Raw genomic sequence first — 18407 nt, forward strand, 5'->3', positions numbered from 1 at the left:
TACTTAATTCTCTGACATCATCTTCTATGGTTCTTTCCGCTGCTTACTCTGTTCCTGCTCACGTATACCAAGCATGTTGTTGCTGTGACCCCAGAACGTCCTTTCCTAAAATATGTGCATGGCATGCACCTTCCCCTCCTTCAAATCTTCACTCAAATGTCACCTTCTCAGCGAGGCCTTTCTTGGCTGCCCTAGTTAAACTGCACAGACACATGCCCACCAAACACACTCATGTCCTTTCCTTTCTTTGCTTTACTTTTCTCCCTAACACTTACTGTTTGTCTTTATCCTTTATAAGTCAGCTTTCCAATAGCTGGTATTTTCATCTGGTTTGTTCATTGCCAAATCACCAGGATCTATTACAGTCTTTCAAATAGCAGGTATCCAAAATGGTTTATAGTATAAATAAATTAGCTACAGGACTGATAATACAATAGATTTTTAACTAGTTTTTTTTTTTTTTAATGTTCATTTATTTTGAGAGGGAGAGTGCGCAAGTGAGCAGGGAAGGGGCAGAGAGAGAGGGAGAGAGAATCCCAACCAGGCCCCGCGCTGTCAGCACAGAGCCCAACTTGGGCCTCGATCTCACAGACCATGAGGACATGACCTGAGAGGAGATCAAGCGTTGGATGCTTCTGACTGAGCCCCCCAGGTGCCCCATTTTTAACTAGCTCTTTGCCTCAGGGAAGCAAGGATCCATGAGACTCTTTCAGCAAGTCTGCAAGGTAAAGCTATTTTCATAGTAATACCAAGGCATTATTCGCCTTTTATCATTCTTGAAATTTACACATAGTCAAAGAGCAACGTAAAACTGCCGGGCCTTTGCATGAATCGAGGTAGTGGCACCAAACTATACCAACAGCACTGTATGCTTCACTGCCTCATACTCATAGTAAAAATGAATCCATACAGAAATTTAAAAAGCCAATTTCAATCAACAGTATCCTTGTTGGGGAGCTTGGGTGGCTCAGTCGGTTAAGCACCCAAGTCTTGGCTTCAGCTCAGGTCGTGATCTCACAGGTTCATGAGTTTGAGCCCCACTCATGGGCTGACGGCACGGAGGCTGCTTGGGATTCTCTCTTTCCCCTTCTTGTGTTGTCTCTATCGCTCTCAAAACAAATAAACTTAAAAAAAAAGTGCAATACAGATCAATGAATTTTAATGTTACAGAATATAAAGGTTCCACTGACATGGTGTCAGATTCCATATTGCAATTCATCTTTCAAGAAATGATCACCTGTTGAATTCTGATATAGTATCAAAAAATAATAATCCCCCACAATGATCTGAAAACAGTATTAAAATACTCCTCCCTTTTCTAACTATGCATCTGTACAAGAGCAGGAGTTTCTTCTTATATTTCAACCCAAACAACATCCTGCAACAGATGGAATGCAGAAATACATATGACAATCCTGCTAGTTTCTATGAAATCAGATAGTAAAAATCTGCAAAACTATAAAAAATGCCACTCTTCTCACTAAAAATAAATTTCTTATTATTTTCGTATGAGTCACTAAATTAAATATTTTTAACATTTATTTTTAACTTCTACTAATGGCTAATGATTCTGAGCATCTTTTTATGTGCTATCGGCTTTTCACATCTCTTCTTTGGAGAAAAATCTATTCAAATCCCTTGCCTATTTAAAAATTGGGTTATTTGTCTTTTTATTGTTGAGTTGTAAGATTGCTTTAAAAATTTTTTTTTAATGTTTATTCATTATTGAGGGAGGGAGGGAGGGAGGGAGGGAGGGAGGGAGAGAGAGAGAGAGAGAGAGAGAGAGAGAGAGAGAGAAACAGAGAGTACGAGCAGGGGAGGGGCAGAGAGAGAGGGAGACACAGAATTCAAAGCAGGTTCCAGGCTCTGAGCTGTCAGCATAGAGCTCGACGTGGGGCTCGAACCCACAAACCGCGAGATCATGACCTGAGCCGAAGTCGGATGCTTAACCGACTGAGCCACCCAGGCGCCCCAAGATTACTTTTTATATTCTGGATACAAGTCCCTTATTAGATACATGATCTGCAAATAGTTTCTCCTGTTATGGAGGGTTCTCTTTTCTCTTTCTTAATGGTGTCCTTTGAAGAACCGAAGTTTTTACTTTTGAAAAAGTTCAATTTATCTATTTTTAAAATTTTCCTACTTGTGTTTTTGGTATTACATCTAATGCACATTTAGTTTTATAAACTTTTCCAGAGTGGCTATATTATCTTATATTCCCATCATCAATGGATGAATGATCTGGTTTCTTTTTTTTTTTTTTTTTTAACGTTTTATTTATTTTGGAGACAGGGAGAGACAGAGCATGAACGGGGGAGGGTCAGAGAGAGAGGGAGACACAGAATCGGAAGCAGGCTCCAGGCTCCGAGCCATCAGCCCAGAGCCCGACACGGGGCTCGAACTCACGGACCGCGAGATCGTGACCTGAGCCGAAGTCGGACGCTTAACTGACTGAGCCACCCAGGCGCCCCGAATGATCTGGTTTCTTTACACCCTTACCAGCATTTGGTTTTGTTATTGTTTTTTATTTTCAGTCCATTATTTTGGCACAAAATATCAACTCCATTCATAACTTGGATTCCTGCCCAACTCACTTCTCCTTCCATTTCCATTCTCTATCATGTACGCCTAGGGAAAATTAATTGCCCTAAATTATGTTCCCACAATCCCTTATACCTCTCACAGTGGAATCACCTAACATATGATAGTTTGTGCTCACATGTCTGTTTCTACTGGGTAGAAAAGGTAACATCCATAATGGTGGGATCCTCCTGAAAGTACGTAAGGCATTCTATTCAAATATGTAGATGTATTTTCCCAAAAAAGGATAAAGTATCATTGCTTTTGAGGGAGAAATGTTTCAATTTCCAGCAAATAACACCTTGTTCACAAAGACTAAAAGTACTCAATAAACATTTTAGCATGAATGGCTCTTTTAGCGAAAAGTTGCCTCACTCAAAATTGTTTCATATCTTACAGGTATGACTTCCACACTATAACAACTACTTTATTTACATTAAAGCAAAACGATTAACTTATGGACAAAATGTGTTTGAATGGTTATTTACAGTGAAACAGTGAAAAATCTTCAGCCAGGCACTTATAAGGAACAGTTTATTTTCCCAATCAATGACCATTTCATTTCAGATTGTTGTCTTCTAACATCCCAGACATGAGTTAACAGAAATGACTAACGGCTCTGGTCGATTTGTGGTTACTCTATCATCATGATTATTACTCATATCCTTAGAAAATCTTTTTTTAACCTATTTTATAGCCTTGCCCACAATTAAATGCACTCTTTTCCTAATACATCTCAAATTTCACCAAAACAAATATTATCACATACCACATGTATGTATAGATATGTATACATAACACATGTATTCCGTAGTATAATGAAATATCCTAGGAGTAAAAGGAATTTAGGGCTAACGACTACAAAGATGACTTCTAGGCGAGAAGGAGTTGGAAATTTTTGTATCCATAGCACTAGAATACTAACAGAAGCTCATCAAGACTTTTAAAAAGTTGGGGCCGCTGGGTGGCTCAGTTGGTTAGGCGTCCGACTTCAGCTCGGGTTGTGATCTCGAGGTTTGTGGGTTCCAGCCCCGCATCGGGTGCTGTGCTGACAGCTTGGAGCCTGGAGCCTGCTTCGGATTCTGTGTTTCCCCCTCTCACTGCCCCTCCCCTGCTTGTGCTCTGTCTCTCAATAATAAATAAACGTTAAAAAAAAATTTTGTAATTAAAAAAATAACTTTAAAAAGGTGAGTAAGTGAATGGGTGAATCTCTTCTTATTGTTAAAGGGAGTCAAGTCAATAGAACATGAAGGACACTCATTTCAAGAGACTTCTATGCCTAGAGATGTTATAATGTCTAGACTAATTCATTTTTTTACAAACTTCCTTAGCTATAAAGATGTAACGAAAGACACACACACACACCAAATCACAAACAAAGCGTAACACACATGCATAAAATAGGATAAAAAAAGAAAGTTCAGAGCACCCAACTGGAAAATATGCTCATCAGAAACAGTAACATGAAAAGAAAGAAAGAAACAGTAATATGAGAAGCACAATGGGAGGAAATCGCACTAGTTGGAAATCATTTACTGTCCTCAGCAGAGTTCAGCTGTTAAACAGATGCCCCTGTGAAAGAAGAGCCATCAGTTTAAGATACTACCCACCACTTACCTGTGGAAACTCTCAGAATAATGTGACAAGAATCTAAGCTGCTCTTTCAAAAAACTGCTAGAACTGATCAAAGAATTCAGGAAAGTCGCAGAATACAAAATCAATGTGCAGAAACCTGTTGCATTTCTATACATTAATAATGAAGCGGCAGAAAGAGAAATTAAGAAAACAGTCCTATTTACAATTACACCAAAAATAATAAGATCCCTAGGAATAAACCTAACCAGAGTGCTGAAAGACCTGTACTCTGCAAACTACAAAACACTGATGGAAGAAACTGAAGAAGACACAAACAAATGGAAAGACATTCCATGCTCATGGTTCGGAAACACGAATATTGTTAAAAGGTCTATACTACCCAGAGCAATCTACATATTCAATGCAATCCCTGCCAAAACGCCACCAGCATTCTTCACAGAGAACAAACAATTCTTTTTTTTTTTTTTTACATTTATTTATTTTTGAGAGATAAAGAGAGAGCACGAGCAGGAGAGGGGCAGAAAGAAAGAGAGAGAGACAGACAGACAGAAAGACAGACAGAATCTGGAGCAGGCTCGAACTCATGAACCGTGAGATCATGACCTGAGCCAAAGTCGGATGCTCAACCGACTGAGCCACCCAGATGCCTAGAGAACAAACAATTCTAAAATTTGTATGGAACCACAAAAGACCCTGAGTAGCCAAAACAACCTTGAGAAAGAAAAGCAAAGCTGGAGGCATCACAACTTCAGACTTCAAGTTATATTTCAAAGCTGTAGTTATCAGAACAGTATGGCACTGGCACAAAAATAGACACATAGATCAATGAACAGAAAAGAAAGCCCAGAAATGAATCCACAATTATATGGCCAATTAATCTTCGACAAAGCAGGAAAGAATATCCAATGGGAAAGAGTCTTGTCAACAAACAGTGTTGGAAGAATAGGACAGCAACATGTGAGAATGAAACTGGGCCACTGCCTTATACCGTACACAAAAACCAATGCAAAATGGATTAAAGATCTAACTGTGAGAACTGAAGCCATAAAAATCCTAGAACAGAACACAGGCGGTAACTTCTTTAACATCAGCCCAAGCAACTTCTTTCTAGATATGTCTCCTGAGTCAAGGGAAACAAAAGCAAAAATAAACCATTGCGACTATATCAAAATAAAATGCTTCTGTCCCCAGCAGAGGGACAATCAACAAAACTAAAAGGCAACGTACAGACTGGGAGAAGATATCTGAAAATGACATATCCTATAAAGGGTTAGTGTCCAAAATATATAAAGAACTTCTAAAACTCAACACCCCAAAAATGTTAATAATCCAATTAAAAAATAAGCAGAAGACGTGAACAGAGAGTTTTCCAGAGAAGACATCCAGATGGCCGACAGACACACGAAAAGATGTTCAACATCACTCATCGTCAGGGAAATGCAAATCAAAACTACAGTGAGGTATCACCTCACACCTGTCAGAGTGGCTAAAATCAACAACACAGGAAACAACAGGTGTCGGTGTGGATGTGGCCAACGCTGGTGCACTGTTGGTGGGAATGCAAACTGGTGCAGTCACTCTGGAAAACAGTATGGAGGTTCCTTAAAACCTTAAAAATAGAACCACCCTATTATCCAGCAATTGCATTACTGGGTATTTATTCATCCAAAGAATACAAGAACACTAATTCAAAGGGATACACACACCCTTACGTTTATAGCAGCGTTATCTACAATGGCCAAACTATGGCAGCAGCCCAAGTGTCCATCGACTAATGAATGGAAAAAGATTGGTGTGTGTGTGTGTGTGTGTGTGTGTGTGTGTGTGTGTGTGTATGAGAACATTATTCAGCCATAAAAAGGAATGAAATCTTGCAATTTGCAACAACACGGATGGGGCTAGAAAGTACAATGCTAAGCAAAATCAGTCAGAGAAAGACAAATACTGTATGATTTCACTTCATATGTGGAATTTAAGCAACAAAACAAATAAACAAGGGAAAAAATCTTTAAGAGGGAGAAATCAAGAAACGAACTCTGATAGAGAACACACTGACGGTTACCAGAGGAGAGGTGGGTGGGGGGATTAAGTAGGTGATGGGGATTAAGGAGTGAACTTGAGACGAGCGCTGGGCGCTGTATAGAGGTGCTGAATTACTCTGCTGTACACCTGAAACTATTCTAACACTAGATGTTAATTAATTATTCTGTACCGGAATTAAAATAAAAACTTAAAAAAAAGAGAAAGAATCTAAGCTGGAGATTACTCTCCAGTGTGAGACCTTCACAGCGCTGGCATTAGTAATTAATGGTGAAACTGGAGGGAATAAGAGGTGGTGAGCCCTGCCCTGGAATGCAGGGCACACAAAAGTGCTCCCATAAACACAGGCTCTGAAAAGACGGGCGCAAGAGTAAGGTAACACCCCTTATTCTAGAGGGGGGATTTTGGGGGAGGGGGATTTTTTTTTTTCCCCTCAGTTTTAGATCTTCACTCTTACAAGGATTTCCTTTTATTAGGAAATGTGGCCACGGCGATCGTCTCTACACCTAGCAAAACACTGTGCACTCGGACTCCACAGAAGATCATGGAAAATCCACCTACCAACACAGAGCTCAAAAGACACGTAGGATGACAGCCTAAATAAAACGGCGGACTGGAGTATTAGGCTACTTCATGAAGAGGAGCGATAAACTAAAAAGGGAAATAAATGCCTATTAATTAGGAAAACAAATAGGTTACTGTTAAAAAAAACAACAACAACAACAAAAAAAACAACCCCATCAAGGAAAGCGTCTAGGAAGTGAATGCTGGACCGGATAACGAAAGGAGGTGAGGATAGCCAACTAACCTCAACCCTTTCTTTGCTTCCACATTCTTAGAACGATTAAGATAGCAAACCGCAGCTTTCTACAAGGTTAGAAAAATTTCCCTGAAGTCTTTCTATTTCCCAACTCTCGCTGTGTCTGTGATACTCAAAAAGCATACAAATACAGAATATGTATATAACTAGGAGGTGGTGGCCCAAAGGCTGAAAATTTGGGCCCAACTTCCTTTCTCCAACCTTATCCTGTACAATACTCCCTGAATTCTAATAAACTCAGATTACTCCCTTTCTTTCCCACCACACTCTTTCAGGGATCCTTAACTTTACAGTGAGGTTCCCTGCGTCTGGAATGCCCTGGGTCTTTATTATTCTGTGCCGAGAATACCTATTCACCTGATATAACTCAGCGTACAATTTCATCTTTGAAGGCTTTATGATCATCTCCATCCCAACCCTAAAATCTCCGGTTTGGCCAAGTCTTACATAGGGGATTTTCCCGAAGGTCTGCCGTGACCTTCAAAAAGTCAACCAAAATATGACAGATTATATTAAGCAAAAGCACAGAGTCATGGGGCAAGAACAGCCCCTATGGACTGGGGAGTCTATGCCCTCATTTGAAAAGAATTAAGGCCCAACTGGGATCTAGACCCGGCTCCGTCAACAACAATTTTATTCCAACATCCCAGCGATCACCAAATCAAAGTAAGTGTTTCCAAAATCACCAAGAAAAAAAGAAAAAAAAGACCTTGAGACCTTCAAAGTGGAAAACACAATTCACTCACGAAAGGCGGTTTATCACATTGCTAAGAGTACTGGAATCCACTCACTAGCTGCGGGGGTTTCTGGGATGTCCCTGAATAAAAGAAAACCAATATCCATGAATGACTTCACAAACGTACTTATCTCTCAGGTCATATCTGTCTAGAATACAGAATTTCTGCTCTCTCCCTGTGTGTGCCTGGGCTTTGGGGTGTGACCAGGAATGAGATGCCCCCTTTAACATCACTCTGCATCACGGAAGATCAGGATGCTAAGGATACGGAGGAAAAAGATGGTCATCACAGTTAATCTTTTTAGCCTCTAAGTTACATGAATAACAGGTAATTATGCGAAAGTAAGCACTGGGGATGATTGTACATGAAGTTGAAGTAATTTCACATTAAATATAGAGAATTATGGATGGAACCCTCAAATGCATTTGCAATTCTAACAGAATCACATACTGAAATGGTAAAGTCAAACAGATACAGGCAGCCTTACATATTAGTAATTATTCTTATACGTTTTAAGTCACGAATCATGGAAACTGTCCTAGAAATCTCTGAATCTATTATTTCCGCAGCTCCCAGGATACATCTTTTCCTAAAGAGAATTGAGAATCGTTAAATGGCTTTCTTTGTCCACAAAGAGGAAATAAATGTATGACTCTACTACAGGCAAAAAAAAAAATCAAAGAATGGTCGAAGTATGATCTGACAACTCTCAGAAAATAAAACTTTTACAGAAAATAATAATCTCACCAATATAAAATAGTAGGTTAAAACCAAACTTCAGGTGAGTATATAACTTAGCTGTTTAAAATGATCCGAAAGCAAGTTCAAATACAGAAATAAGAAAGAGCTGTTGTCTGCTACCCAGAACTATGACTATAAGCCCAAGTTATGGCTCACCTAAAACATACTTAAATATACTGGAAGGGAAAGGCTCAGGCTGAGGAATATGTCTTAGTCATTCAAGACTAACTGGCTTTAAAAATTACACAAGTACATACACGTAATTCATATACATGATAAGCAGGAACACCTGTTTTATAATAGTTAAGGGTAATGTTTGTTTAATTAATACTGGACAGAATAGGGGCGCCTGGCTGGCTCAGTTGGTGGAGCATGTGACTCTTGATCTTGGGGTTGTGAGTTCCAGCCCCACACTGGGCACAGAGTTTACTTAATTTAAATAACATAGGGGTGCCTGAGTGGCTCAGTCGGTTAAACGTCCGACTTCGGCTCAGGTCATGATCTGGCGGTTCATGAGTTCGAGCCCCGTGTCAGGCTCTGTGCTGACCCCTCAGAGCCTAGAGCCTGCTTCGGATTCTGGGTCTCCCTCTCTCTCTACCTGTCCCCTGCACGTGCTCTGTCTCTATCTCTCAAAAATAAATAAATAAATGTTAAAAAATATAATAAAAAATATATATAAATAGGTCAGAATAACGTATGAGTAGCCGACATAGTGGTTTATTGTAATTTTATACTCAACATCATTCCAGTGTTACTAAGATTGCCCAGCAAAAGTATTCATAAACATAAGTTAGTAAATACATTAATACTACTTGTGATCCCAAGAACACGTACAGAAATAGTTTCATATACACTTGAAATCAATCCTGAGATCAATAAATCCTCAGGATATGTTCATCACGGGGTCAGTACAACTTTGTTAAAATAATACCGCCTCTTGAAATTACTGAGAAGAGATCAAGATCGTACCTAAGAAAATAAACCAGCCATTAATCTCACAGTGTAGCTAAAAATTTCAGAATTGACTTCAGAGTAAATTTAGTTAGTTTAGAAATTAGTGAAGTTTCGAAGAGAACAAATAATTAAAAGAATATATTCTGGCATTTAATCATTAAAAGGATCATCAATCTCTCATATAAACATGTTTCACTTAAGAGATCAACACAGCACTACCATGAATAATATTAAAAATCTCAAATTTATTTTCTAGGCAGAACTTTTAAATTAAATCTTTTTGAGTAAGTTCAAATGATTTCTGAGGAAGGAATAGAAGGGCAAAAATGAATGAGTAATATTTCTTTCTGACGAGGACAACTCCCATGTCCTGTGCTTTTAGCAAAGGTTTCGTTTTTTAATTTTCAATTTTCAAATTTTCAAATTTTCTTAGGGAGCTCTAGAGCGTTTTGCACAACATTTTTACAGAATGAGTATGTCTCGGGTAACGCATAGGTTTCTGTCTCAGTGTAAGGACTGCAAAGCAAAGAATTAGCACACGCTATAGAATTAAGGAGATATTCTTTTAATAAGCTACAATTATCTGCTTGCTTTAATGAAGCTATTCTGAGTTGATCTGTTGCCAGTACTCTTCATCTTCTTTCTAAAAGTTTACACAGAAATTACATTCATCAGAATTCTTTTATTCTTCCTACGATACTAAATTGTTTTATCTTTAGACTTCTTATAATAAAATGCAATCATGTGGAGTTTAAATGCAGAAGAATTCTATTCGACTTACTGGCTTCTTATTGAAAACATTAACCCTTGGCTCAGGAGGTTCATAAAAATGGCTTTCTAAGAGGTCTTTTTTCATGCCATCTGTTAATTATGAGGAAAGCGGAATCTTACTCCTCCAAGAACAGCAACCATAGAGTCAAATTTCTTCAGTTCTGGATGGTGTCTAACAGAAGCAGTGGAACAAGCTGTGAAATACACAGGTCGTGTTGTCAGTAATTTTGTGCCGGTCCCATAGCAAAAATGTAGGAGGGAAAAGCAGAAAAACATTATTTGCCAATATTAAAGAAGCAGCAGAAGGTTGTGCTGTGCAGACTTCACCACGCTTCTATACTGTGTGAAATTCATGACAGTTTTTCCGCCAAGTATTTTAAGTCTTTACATTTATTAGCAAATAAAACTTAAAACCTGAAAGAATTCCTTCTTAACTATTTAACAAACCATACTAACACTCAAGCATTAACGAAACTGTTTAACTTTTTGAGTACCGAAACCTGGAAGGGTAAATAAAGCATTGTGGGCACGACCAGAGAGAATCAGTTCTGGAAAACAATTTTCAGGATTCTTTACTCTTTGATATACTAGACTTATTTCTCCGTAACTCGTGGCTAGAAAAGTAATAAGAGAATTACCGGTGTTGCTAATGGGGTGAGAGTCGTGTTCGGGGGGGGGGGGGGGGGGGGGGGCTCGGGGCAGATGTTTAACAACTCGCAGCTGTCGCACGGCGAACAGGCTTAATGACATTACTGGGAAGAGAAAAAGAGCGCTGCCAGGACTACTTTAAAGAATTTATATTATTGTGACATGAAAAAAGCTTAATTAGAAGCCAAAAACTGGCCTTTGTTTAATTCTGAATCAGATCCCTCGGGGTCCCACACCATTGTCACACGTGTCTGGGTACACATCCACATACGTGTTCGGCTGTAGCAAAGTTTTTCACTTATTTACTAGAAGTCTTAGGAGAAAGGGGAGAAACAATTTTTTGTCGTTTGATCTCGCTTTGGCTGGGTTCATCTTAACTCAAAATACTTTATAAACTTACTATAGGCAAAACCCCATAAGGGATAATAGAGTGAATAAAATAACTCCTCACTATTCTCAAGGGACTTATGTGGAGAGGCTATGTATGTACATAAAAATAATACAAGGAAACAATATTATGGGAACGCTGCAGAATTATGGGGATTTGGGTTCAAACGCTGTTCCTTGTGGTAGAGCCTGACGTTGCCTGTAGGTATCTGTGGGCACCAAAGGTCTGCTATTCTTTCATCCACACAAAAACAGGTGTCTAAATTTTTGTAAGATGCCAAACTTAGGATCTATTTGGTTTCTAATTTAGCTGCCCTGAATTAACCATTCAGATTACTGCCCAAAAGTCTGGGTAAGAGACACCGTATTTAGAAAAGGATGCTTAGCAGGGCATTCTAGCCATCCACTCCTGTAGGAATTCTAAGTTCCAAGAACAAGCAAAGTTTAGCCTCTCTCTGAATGGCTTTTACTGAATTGCACATTACGAACCGGATGGAAAACCAATAAAAATTTCACTGAAGGGGTGCCTGGGTGGCTCAGTTAAGCGTCCCAACTTCGGCTCAGGTCGTGAGCTCACAGTTCGTGAGTTGGAGCCCCACACTGGGTTCTGTGCTGACAGCTCAGAGCCTGGAGCCTGCTTCCAATTCTGTGTCCCCCTCTCTCTCTGCCCCTCCCCCACTCGTTCTCTCTCTCTCTCTCTCTCTCTCTCGTTCTCTCTCTCTCTCTCTCTCTCTCTCTCTCTCTCTGTCAAAAATAAACATTTGGGGCACCTGGGTGGCTTAGTCGGTTGGGCGTCCGACTTCGGCTCAGGTCATGATCTCGCGGTCTCGCGGTCTGTGAGTTCGAGCCCCGCATTGGGCTCTGTGCTGACCGCTCAGAGCCTTGAGCCTGTTTCAGATTCTGAGTCTCCCTCTCTCTCTGACCCTCCCCCGTTCATGCTCGGTCTCTCTCTGTCTCAAAAATAAATAAATGTTTAAAAAAATTTAAAAATAAAATAAAATAAAATAAACATTAAAAAATGTTTAAATAAATTTTACTGAAAGTCAAAAGGTCCACACTTAATGAAATGCCACGTCCCCATAATACACCACCGGAGAAAGTTCTCTGTTTCAGCTTCAAGGTGCATCTCAATCACCTTAGAAATCTTAGCTCCCACACAGTGCTGACTTTATACACAGAGGTAACTTCAAACTTTCTAGTACACAATAAAAAAGGAAAAAAGAAACTGGTGAAATCGTTAATAATCTACTTATTTAACCCAGTGTAGCCGGGATATTATCATTTAACATGCAATCAACATAAAAGTTACTGAGATATTTTACTATTTTTCTGCGTACCAAGCCTTCAAACTCTGGTGCGCCTTTCACGCTGCTGGCACATCTCAACGACCAGTTCTATCTGAAGACTCGTGTCTACTGTACGGAACTCGCTAGAGGGCAAACTTCTTTTGGGAAACGGCCCTTTCGGGCTTCCTCCCTAACAAAACACTACAGGTCTTCTCCTTACCCCGCTTCATTCTGTATGAACAGCGGTTGTAACAATTCCACTTAGCAATTCTTCGGCGGTGAAGAGTCGGGGTGGGGGAATTGGTCAGCAGGAAATTTTAAACCCATATATCACGAAAGTAAAAAACCAAACTCTTATACTAGACGTCTTCTGGTCTATCTCCAAATGCCCTCACAGCCCCATCCTCCAACAAAACGGCATCGCTGATGGTACAGAACAACTCCTCGTCAGGAGGATACGGAACTGGAGGTGCCGACGTTCCCGGGTTTTGTTTAGCGAGGATCATTTTTATGACCCACGCAAAGTTACGTTTAACACAAATTGAGAGATTTCTTAAAAATGTCTTTACATCATCTTTAAGTAAAAATATTATGGGCTTAGTAACAGTTCAACATCTCCTAAGTTTTGCACAATAACACTTTTTTACATTTTTTTAATATTTATTTTTGAGAGAGACAGAGCAGGGGAGGGGGAGAGCGCGAGAGGGAGGCACAGAATCCAAAGCAGACTCTGCCTCTGAGCCGACAGCACAGAGCCCGATGCAGGGCTTGTACTCATGAACCATGAGATCATGACCTGAGCCGAAGTCGGACGCTCAACCGACTGAGCCACCCAGGCGCCCCTAGAAGGACTCTCTTTGAACAAAATCTCATTATTGATAATAGGGAGACAGTGTAGCTCGGCGAAAAACAGCACTAGCCTGAGACGGAAGATGATTTGCCTTCTAGACTTTGCTTTGTCACACATGGGTTGTGATGCTATAGAGCTCGCTGGGCCTAAATTTCTCCATCTGTAAAATTAACGGGGGCAACAGTACATCTCTCGGTCTCCAGAATTTACATTAAAAACTTTATCTGACAACTTCAAAATGCTTTACACTTTGAAAGCAATAGTATTTGAAGCAGATGTGACTTCCAACATAATGCCGGAAAACTGTAAAAGTGAGCTTTAATAACAAAGCCAAAACAAATGGCCAAATTGTGAAAGGAATCTAATTCTGATTATAGGCTCATTTCCTGTTCATCAGCTCCTGCCTGCTAGCTTGCCACAAATAAGTAAAAATAACACTTGACGTTCTCTGTGTGAGAGAATTCATTAAAATCAGTTTACTGGTGAGACATTTTAAATTTGACTGACTGGGGTCATGAAGTTTCACCGCTAAAATTCTGCCTTTAGGAACTCAAAGACCTAGCACAATAAAGAAAACCATACACAAATGTATGGTCATCGAACAGAAAGCGCCTAGTATTGTTGATGAAAAGATAAATCATGAAACTTTTAAACATATATTCTATTTCCCAGGAGTAATTTCAGTTGAAGGTGGGCAGATACTAATGAGTTAGCACAATAGTGTTCCAATGCCAAGAACAAGGGTGGTCCAGCACCTGTTCCCTAACTGACTGAGTCCTTTGTTTTTTTTGTTTTTTTTTTTTTTTCAAAAGGATCAGTAATTTCTAAAAAATGCCTTGATGTCAGTGCACAATAGGATCTTTCAGAAATGTTTACATGTTGACAGAGGAAGTAGGATTCCCTCCCACTCATAACAAATCATGCACCTAGGAATGACTCCTCTAGTCAGTATAAAATAATGCCACTGCTCTCTTGTACACATTTCATAAAGGTAATTAATATGCATTTCTTGGGAGGAGATAAGCACTAAAGAGTGAAATTATTACAGCTATATTGCTAATGCCATATGGAGCCCCAACCCAAAAGCAGTGTAACCTCCTCATCTACATGTCGAAACATTCTAGGCACGTGTCCTCATGGCTACCTGATCTCGATTTTCCACACTCTGGTCAAAATCTGTGCCTCAGACAAATACTCTCACCATTAGGTGACAGAGCCACAAGAATCCTTGGGAAAGCAAATGAAAGGGGATTTATCTACTGCTATTTCTGAACCTGGGGTATCAGTCGAATGAAACTGATTTTGGCTAGATCGGATTTAAATAGAAACGCCTATCCTCTACAGAAATACGCATAATGATTTGCAGTGATTTAAAAACGTGTATGTATTCTCTAAAATAAATGAAACCCACAAGTACATTTCAATAACTTTGAACTATAGGGTTATGAGTAATTCTTCCCTGTTTATTTTTCCAAATTTCTGAGCACTGAGATCGTTCTTTTGAGCTTTAAAACTGATCACATACTTATCTATTAATGGTTAAGGCCACTTGGTAAGAATGCTGTAGAAACATGAAAACATCATAAAGACTATAAAAATTGTTGCCTCTAACAACCAAGGAATTTATAAACAATTCAGTAATTTAAAAAACCCTCTAAGCTCCAAAGTTTCAGACCTTAAAAATTAAGCCTCTTCTACATCATTTAAGAATCTTCCCTCCGTTCTAAAACCCAGATCTACCAATACCCGAGTTTCAAATCAAATCTGAGTCAGCAGCTGTCACCAGTTATAAAAAGAACTTAAAACTACCCTTATTTAATCCCAAAGTAAGTTTTTAAAACCATTTTTTAAGAATAAAACATCAAGGGGTGCCTCGGTGGCTCAGTCGGTTCAGCAGCAGACTTTGGCTCAGGTCATGATCTTGCGGTTCGTGAGTTCAAGCCCCGCGTCAGGCTCTGTGCTGACTGCTCAGAGCCTGGAGCCTGTTCCGGATTCTGTGTCTCCCTCTCTCTGACCCTCCCCATTCATGCTCTGTCTCAAAAATAAATAAACGTTAAAAAAAATTAAAAAAAAAAAGAATAAAACATCAAAACATGCTATCTCAATTCAGCGGTCTTTTAAAAGGAACAAAACTGGGGCTGTAAGTGCTAATAATGGGCAAATAACATGTATCAGAAACCACCAGCTGTATTCACACCAGTTCCTAAAATAGGTCTGTTCTTGTAAGAGCTTTTGCAACCATTTGCAAGAAAGGGGAAAATCACAAAAGGCTTAATTTTTGCAGAAGGCACTTTATAAAAGTGTTCGAGCTCCAATTTGGTTGGGTATAGTGTTAGAACAGGCAAATAATGCAAATACCAAAAATCCTTAACTATGGAGGACATGCGTCTTTTGTTAGTAGAAGGCATGCCTGGGTATGAGAGACAATTTGTTTCAATCTGGCACAGGGTTTGGCAAAGCTTAGGAGTAAAAGGAACAAGCAAAATACGATGGCTATGTTGTGCACGGAACAGATACTTTTAAAACTTCTAACGTTTATTTATTTTTGAGAGAGAGGGAGGGAGAGTACAAGCAGGGGAGGGGCTGAGAGAGAGGGAGACACAGAATTTGAAGCAGGCTCCAGGCTCCGAGCTGCCAGCACAGAGCCAGACGTGGGGCTCCAACTCACGAACCAGGAGATTATGACCTGAGCCGAAGTTGGATGCTTAACCGACTGAGCCACCAAAGCGCCCCTGGAACAGATCATTTAAACCTGAGAAGATGAACCATGCTTGAAAACTAAGTAAGTTTGGACGTCTCTTACATTGTCCATTACATGCCTGTGTGCAATTAAATGCCTGCCAAACTGTTCCTGGCACTTTTGTGATTCAGATAGAATACCTTACAAGGGAAATAAAGAGCTCACAAGGGGGAATGTCAAGTGCAGACAGAAGTTTTTCTATTAGGCCAGATCTTTTGTTGTTGTTGCTGTTTCAAGTCAGGTTTGAAAGACTCGGTCTTTTCAGAAGTTCAACAAAACAATGAATTTATTTTACCCCAGTATCATTTTTTTCAGTTTATTTTGAAAATAAGAGTTTCTACTAAGCCAGTTTACAAATCTTTCTGATTTATATAGAATAGAAAAATATTCATATCCATCTTAATAAGAGTAGGCCCAAGTACGAGGTACGTTTTCTAGATGTAACTACAAATAAAATTTTATTTTCCTTTGAAGTTTATTTATTTTGAAAGAGAGAGAGAGAGAGAGAGAGGGAGAGAGAGGGAGGGAACAGGAGCAAGAGAGCAACAGGGGGAGGAGCACAGAGAGAGGGAGAGGCTCCAAGCAGGTTCCGAGCTGTCAGCACAGAGCCTGACATGGGGCTCAAACCCATGAACCGTGAGATCATGTCCTGAGCGCCAATCGAGAGTCGGACATTTAACCCACTGAGCCACCCAGGCGCCCCACTATAAATAAAAATTTTTTTAATAAAAATTTTTAATGTTTATTTATTTTTGAGAGAGAGAGAGAGACAGAGACAGAGCACGAGCAGGGGAGGGGCAGAGAGAGAGGGAGACACAGAATCCAAAGCAGGCTCCAGGCTCCAAGCTGTCAGCACAGAGCCCGATGCAGGGCTCACCATCACGAGCCATGAGATCACGACCTGAGCTGAAGTTGGACACTTCACAGACTGAGCCACCCAGGCACCCCTATAAATAAAATTTTAAAACCCAAAGGTGATTGCAACAGAATTCTACGTCGCTAACTCACTTTCCTCATGGAGAAATATCGTCTCTTTACGCACTCAGGTGAAACAGAGAAGGAAAATGAAAAAGCAAAAGAAATGCCAAGAATCATTCGGCACTTCCTAGAGAGACACTGACACCAACCTCAGGAAAACATAATGCGTATCCCTACCATGTTAGAAAAAACAAAAAATCTGCCCACCATAATGTGGTATAGTTCAAACTCGGAAACATTTCTATTTTTAAAAATATGCAAACGAAAACATCTCCGCTTTACATCTTAAATAATTCTTGCTGATAAAGAGGAAATGTTTTTCTAACAGCCTGTAGAGTCAAGTCTGTCCGTAAAGGTTCATGCTGGTTTTCACTCCTGGCAACGAAAACACATTGAAGAGAAACTCCTGAAGAAAAAGCCTCATTCAAAAGTGATTTCGTTCATTAAATAGGGAAAGGGGGAGACGGAACATTAGGATCAATCAAAAGAAGACATGAAATTATTCATGTTTTCACCCTTATCCATAAACAAGTTCAGAAGGTAATTGCATTTGTGGCAAGAACTATACCCTCACAAAGATATTACTAAAAAAGGGGAAAAGACAGAATTACAAATAAGTTTAATTTTTTTTACTTTTTGAGAGAGAGAGACAGTGCAAGCAGGGGAGGGGCAGAGAGAGAGGAAGACACAGAATCCAAAGCAGGCTCCAGGCTCTGAGCTGTCAGCACAGAACCTGACCCGGGGCTCGAACTTGTAACTGTGAGATCATGACCTGAGCCGAAGCCAGACGCTTCACTGACTGAGCCACCCCAGGCTCCCCTAAGAGATGTTTCAAAATAGGCACCAGACTCTTTTATATGGTCACCTTGTTTCAGAGGATCTTATGTAGAAAAGAAATTGCAATGGGAAATACATTTTCACCTCTCACAAAAAATGTTTTAATCCCTCATAATTTTCCCACCAAAAGCTCATTTGAGAAATAATTTATCGCATGAAAGTACTACTATAAAATACTTTAAAAGACCAAGGTCATAACTTACGTACGTATATAGTTTCAAAAACATTATGAGGATTCAGGGTACAAGTAGCTGAACGGGAAAAAGAGAGGAAGCTATCCACCGGGCACAGAGATGATCTCATTCCTGTATATAAAAAGGCATCAAAAAGCACTCTGCTCATGCTTTTTCCCAATGGTATTTCTGAGCGATGAAGATCCTCAGATTAATATTAATACTAAAAAGCTGACTAAAGTACCTTTACTATCAGAAAACATGAAATT

General features: G+C 39.7%; 1 protein-coding gene across 4 annotated transcripts in view; it reads right to left on the reverse strand.

Moving 5' to 3' along the window:
• ATF6 (activating transcription factor 6) overlaps positions 1 to 18407 on the reverse strand; it is a 201820-nt gene that overhangs the window by 66704 nt on the left and 116709 nt on the right. The window lies entirely within an intron of this gene.

Source organism: Panthera tigris, chromosome F3 (assembly GCF_018350195.1).
Source record: "Panthera tigris isolate Pti1 chromosome F3, P.tigris_Pti1_mat1.1, whole genome shotgun sequence".
NCBI lineage: Eukaryota > Metazoa > Chordata > Mammalia > Carnivora > Felidae > Panthera > Panthera tigris.